Below are 6,094 nucleotides of genomic sequence, written 5' to 3' on the forward strand. Positions count from 1 at the left end.
TCTGAGATTGGAGGGACCAGACCCAAATAATATCTGAGATTGGAGGGACCGAATCCTATAAATATATGGGATAGAAGGGACCAGACCCTGCAAATATCTGAGATAGAGGGACAAGACCATAACAAATATCCGAGATAGAAGAAGTAGGATAGTTCACGGTATACCATAGGGAATTATGAAAGAAAGTACGTAAGCACGTATGTATGTATGTATGTATGTATGTATGTATGTATGTATGTATGTATGTATGTATGTATGTATGTATGTATGTATGTATGTATGTAAAGTATGTATGAAAGAAGTAATAGTAAGTAAAGTACGAAATACGTATCTTCGGACACGTATGAGTAAGAATATGAATGTAATGTATGTTAACTGATTAACTAGAACTCACTTAGCGTAGCTGACTTTTAGTATGCACGCAGGTAAATAGATTAATGGAGCTGGCTTGAGGATGACTCATGGTAGGGACTGGAAGGCTCACATTTTGAGAAGAAAGATTATGAAACTTTTATGTTATGTTTAAGACAAGTTAACCTTTATTAAGACAAGATGTGTTGTTTTGTAACATATTGATTGATGTTTTGAGTTATTTCGCGAAAGTTTTATTTCACTCTGATATTTAGAACTACGTTTATGAGTAAATCCAACATCCAATGTAGGGCACCGGGACTGGGGCCTTACAGCCACTTAGTGTAGTGAGATGTACACAGTAACACCCCCCCCCCCCACCTAGTTTTGACCATGAGGCGAGCACTTCAGACACAAACGAGGCGACGATGTGGACGACACCGATCAGGGATCGGGCATCAAACGCAGGGGAGACGACCACGGCAACATTCATGATGCGGCGTTTACGGGCAACAACGATACCAATGGGCTTTTGTATAGATTTTTATATTTTGTTTTATTCGTGGTTTTGTATAAAGTACATGTCTTGGTGATATATGCATTTATTGTTTTGGTGTAATGTGTTTATTGTTTTGAACGAACTCCTAGAAATCGAGCTGATTGTTAATAACAACTATTTAAAATTTATTAATAATAAATCAAAAAACAAAAGTGAAAAAAACAAACTTTTTTTTAAATAATTTATTATATAAAAACAAGAAAAAATGGAAAGGAAACAAACAAGAAAAAAAACATAATAAGACAAAAAAATGTGGATTTTTGCTATAAAAAAAAAAAGAAACCCACCAATACGCCGCGTATAGAATTGTACGCGACGTATTCGTGAGATTTTTTATCAAAAACCCACGGTGTCCCTAGAATTTCCATTTAACAATACCTCGACTCTCCTAATCTAACACTTGCCTTTAGTACCGAATAAATTACCCACTGTCAGACACGGACGAGGCGGCGACATGGACGACGCGAGTCAGGGATTGGGCGTCAAACGCAGGGGAGACGACCACGACGACGTTCATGATAAGGCGTTTACGGGCGACGACGATACTGTCGATGGGCGCTTATATAGATTTTTATATTTTATTTTATTTGTACGAGCTCTTTGTTTTGTATAAAATACATGTTTTGGTGATATATACGCTTATTGTTTTGGTGTATATATGTGTTTATGTTTTGAACAAACTCCTAGAAATCAAGCTGATTGTTAATAACAACTATTTAAAATTTATTAATAATAAATAAAAAACAAAAGTAAAAAAACAATTTTTTTTAAAAACTTATTACATAAAAACAAGAAAAAATGGAAATGAAACAAAAAAGAAAAAAAAAAACATAATAAAACAAAAAAGGTGGGTTTTTGCTAAGAAAAAAATAAGAAATAAATAAACCCACCAATACGCCGCGTATAGAACTATACGCGACATATTGGTGGGTTTTTTTAGCATAAACCCACAGTGTCCCTAGAATTTCCGTTTAACAATATCTCTGCTCTCCTAATCCAACACTTGCCTTTAGTACTGAATAAATTACCCACTGTCAGACACGGACGAGGTGACGATGTGGACGACGCTGTTTAAGGATCGGGCATCAGACGTAGGGGAGACGACCACGGTGACGTTCATGATGCGACGTTTACGGGCGACGACGATACCGACGATGGAAGTTTATATAGATTTTTATATTTTGTTTTATTTGTACGAACTCGTTGTTTTGTATAAAATACATGTTCTGGTGATATATGCGTTTCTTGTTTTGGTGCCTATATGTGTTTATTGCTTTGAACGAACTCCTAGAAATCGAGCTGATTGTTAATAACTATTTAAACTTTATTAATAATAAATCAAAAAACAAAATTAAAAAAAAAACAAACTTTTTAAAAAAATTATTATATAAAAACAAGAAAAAATGAAAAGGAAACAAAAAATTAAAAAATTAATAAGATAAAAAAAGGTGGGTTTTTATTAAAAAAACCCACCAATACGTCTCGTATAAAACTATACGTGACGTATTGATGGGTTTTTTTTAAACAAAAACACATGGTGTCCCTATAATTTCCGTTTATCAATACCTTCACACTCCTAATTTAACACCTGCCTTTAGTGAAAAAATTACCCACCGCCAGTGGTACAAATTTGACCAAATGGTAATAGAACTAAGGATTTGTACCAAAAAATAATGATTGAGATTGATTTGTAGAAAAAAAAGTAATTCTTAGAAAAATTAATATAAAATTCATAACTCAAAATATAAAAAAAATAAAAATAAAATAAAATGTTTTTTCCGTCTTCCTCGTTCAAAAAAAAAGTTAAAAAACACACAATCACTATAAGAAAACTGTGTATTAGCGGCGACATATGTCGCCGCTAATGGTAGTAAAAATCACCAAAACACACAATCAAAAGTGCCATCATGTCGACAATGAGCTTTCCTAAAAACTTGGATCTCGTTCAGGCGCTATATAACATTAAATATTAATATGCAGACAATAAATATATATATATAATTTTTGTATGTGTGTGTAAAAATATAAATCATTACGTTTTTGTAGCCATAGCTACTATAGGATGCCGTCCCCCCCCCCCCCCCGGTTTGTGTATTGCTGCTTTTGTCGGTTTGCTGTGTTGACCGACGACCGGTTTTCATGTGACACGGTCTGGAAAAGGTCGACAGATTTCTTCCAGTTTTCTTCACTCATCTCCATCTCCGTGGGGGGTTTGCTCTTTGTTAAGTCTATATTAGCATTTCCACCCACAGCCTTATAATGGCCTTTTGCTTTGCTTTTTTGATCTCTATATCGCTTTGAGATCACAAAGTCAATGCCACCCTTTAGCAGATATTTTTGTGGATCTTGCTCTATCTCTTGTAAATTGAAGTATCGCTAGGAAACAAATAAAAGAAACTAGTTAATTAAGCAAAAGACAAATAATTAAATGAAGAATATTCAAATTAACAAATCACTTACACCAAGATGCTCGAACAAAGCATTTTTCTCCGCTTCAGACACATTCGCCCAACTTTCCTTGTCAAAGGCGATGTTCCTCCCCATGTATATTCCTACCTTGCGAATAAACATGTTGGCAACCTCACCAATCGGAATGAATGTAGCACTCCTTTCAAATATGAGAGACAAAGGCCCCCCATTTTTCTTGTATGCAGCTGCCAATTTCTTATTTTTGGCAGGACCTCGTCCCTTACGTCGAGCAGGTAATGCTACAAATAAAATTAAAATCTATTAGTCACAACATGTATATTTATAACAATATATCTATTTATAATAAATGAATAAAATATAGTAAATAAATAAATTATACTAACCCTTACAATCCTCCTTGTGAACATCTCGCCGAAAACCACCTGGAGGTGGCGGATCCTCGGCACCATCGCCACCATGTCCTCGAGGCATGACGTCCGCCATGATCTGAAAAGTTATAAGATATGCAATACAAATATATAAATACGATTCAAGTTTTCTATTGCTACATAAAAATACAAAGTTTTCTTATAACCACATACAAATACAAATTACAACTATTATTTTAATCAAACTCTCCCTCGGATTCTTCAGTGTCTGCCTCCGATCCCTCCGTGTCGTACTCAAAATCATCCTCGTCATTATCACTCTCGTCATCAGACAATGTATTAGCGGTAACCGTTGGCGGATTAACTTCAATTGACTTCTCACCCACGGTGACATGAGAAAACGTGTTTAACAAGTATTGAGTAAAGTCAATGGAAAGTAAACAATTAGATGAAGAATTGTTATGAACAACGTCAAGATCTTCTACTAAGTCATTGTCAACATTTTGAGCATTTTCAACGCGGCCATCGTTTAATGTAGGTAGATCCCAAATTTTTCGATGATTAACATTCTCGACAACCCATCGGTGGTTATTATTTTGGTTTCCTCGACAAGGTTCTTGAATGTAAAACACTTGTTTAACTTGCGAAGCAAATATGAGTTGATCTTCTTTGTCCCATTCGTGCTCTGTGTTGATACTGGTGATATTATTATTATGTCTAACACCCCTTCGAGTATCAAACCACTTGCACCGAAATAGGACAGTTGAATACCCATTTCCATAACACAACTCAATCATCTCTTCTACTTGGTCATAGTATTTCTCATGGTTCACTCCTTCTGCTAGAACCCCAGATTTTTGCGTTGTTTGTTCTACGTCACGACCACGCACCATAAACCGAACACCGTTGACTATGCAAGCATTGTAAGTAAAGGCATTTATTTCCGCACCCATTGAAAGAGCATACAACTCTGGGTGGAATTCAGGAGAATTTTGTACTTTCATCGAATATAACTAACAAATATAGAATAATGTATTACTTCATTAGGTAAATGCATAACTAAATGAAAAGAGAAATGCCTAACAGATTATATGGATTACCTTCTCGAGAAACCACTTCGGAAATTTAGTTTTAACATCATCTTGGGGATGTTCATATTTGAATTCACTAAGTCGACGACAAAAATATAGACCCAATAAAGAAAGAGAAAATACTTAACAGATTATAAAAAGTTAAAGAAATGAGCACTTACTTCATATAGTCCCTAACTTCTTGACAGCTATCGAGGACAAACCATTCGAAATTGAGCTTCTCGTTGATAGTAAGATATTTGATCTTCTTTGCGCTAGTCGGGCGACATTTAGACTCAAACACCCACAACTTAGTTTTTTCGACAACGGCATCTTCGTTTCTGTCGGGGTGATATAGCCTCTTCAGCAACATAACCTTCAGCTATAGAACCTTCTGGCCTTACCTTGTTTCTGACATAATGTTTTAGTTTTTTCATATACTTTTCAAACGGATACATCCATCTCATACAGACTAGACCTCCACGAAGTGCTTCATCTGGTAAATGCAAAACTAAATGAACCATAATGTTAAAAAGGCTGGAGGATATATCAACTCTAACTTGAACAATATCAAAAGAATGGCTTTCTTTGCTTTCTTCATATCATCTACCAATAGTGTTCTTGAACAAAGCTGCTTAAAGAACGTGCAAAGGTCTACTATAGGCGTATAAATATCTTTGGTCAAAAACCCTCGAACACCAATCGGTAACAAGCGTTGCATGAGAATATGACAATCATGAGATTTCAACCCAGTAATGTTAGAGTTGTTATCTGTTACTCTCTTGCTAATATTAGATCCAAACCCATCCGGCAGTTTAACATCCTTTATAAATTGACAGAAAAGCTTTCGATCACCGACCTTTAATGAGTATTTTGGGTGGGGCCTATAAAACTTGTTACCCTTTCGTTCCAACCATTGTGTTCTTCGAATATTTAGATTTTTCAAGTTGACTCGTGCATTTGCCGTGTCTTTGGTTTTATCGTTCATTAGAAGAGTACCCAGTAAACTATCGCAGACATTTTTTTCGATATGCATTACATCAAAGTTGTGCTTCAGCTGGAGAGAGGACCAATACTCAAGTTCAAAAAATATGCTTCGTTTGTTCCAGTTCAACTCGAAATCCTCTCGCTTTCTCTTAACACCTCCAAAATCGGGATGCTTGCCCAGTACACGATAAAGTAGACGACTGAGTTGATCTTCTATGTCAGCAGCACTAAATTGTTTCGGAGGGGATCTTGTCTCGGGCTCGCCGTTAAAGTCCAAACTTTTTCTCCACACATGGTTAGCATGTAAGAATCGGCGGTGACCGACATAT

Source organism: Bidens hawaiensis, unplaced genomic scaffold (assembly GCF_021521415.1).
Source record: "Bidens hawaiensis isolate Kalapana, Puna unplaced genomic scaffold, B.hawaiensis_p1.1 tig00007455_1, whole genome shotgun sequence".
Lineage (NCBI taxonomy): Eukaryota > Viridiplantae > Streptophyta > Magnoliopsida > Asterales > Asteraceae > Bidens > Bidens hawaiensis.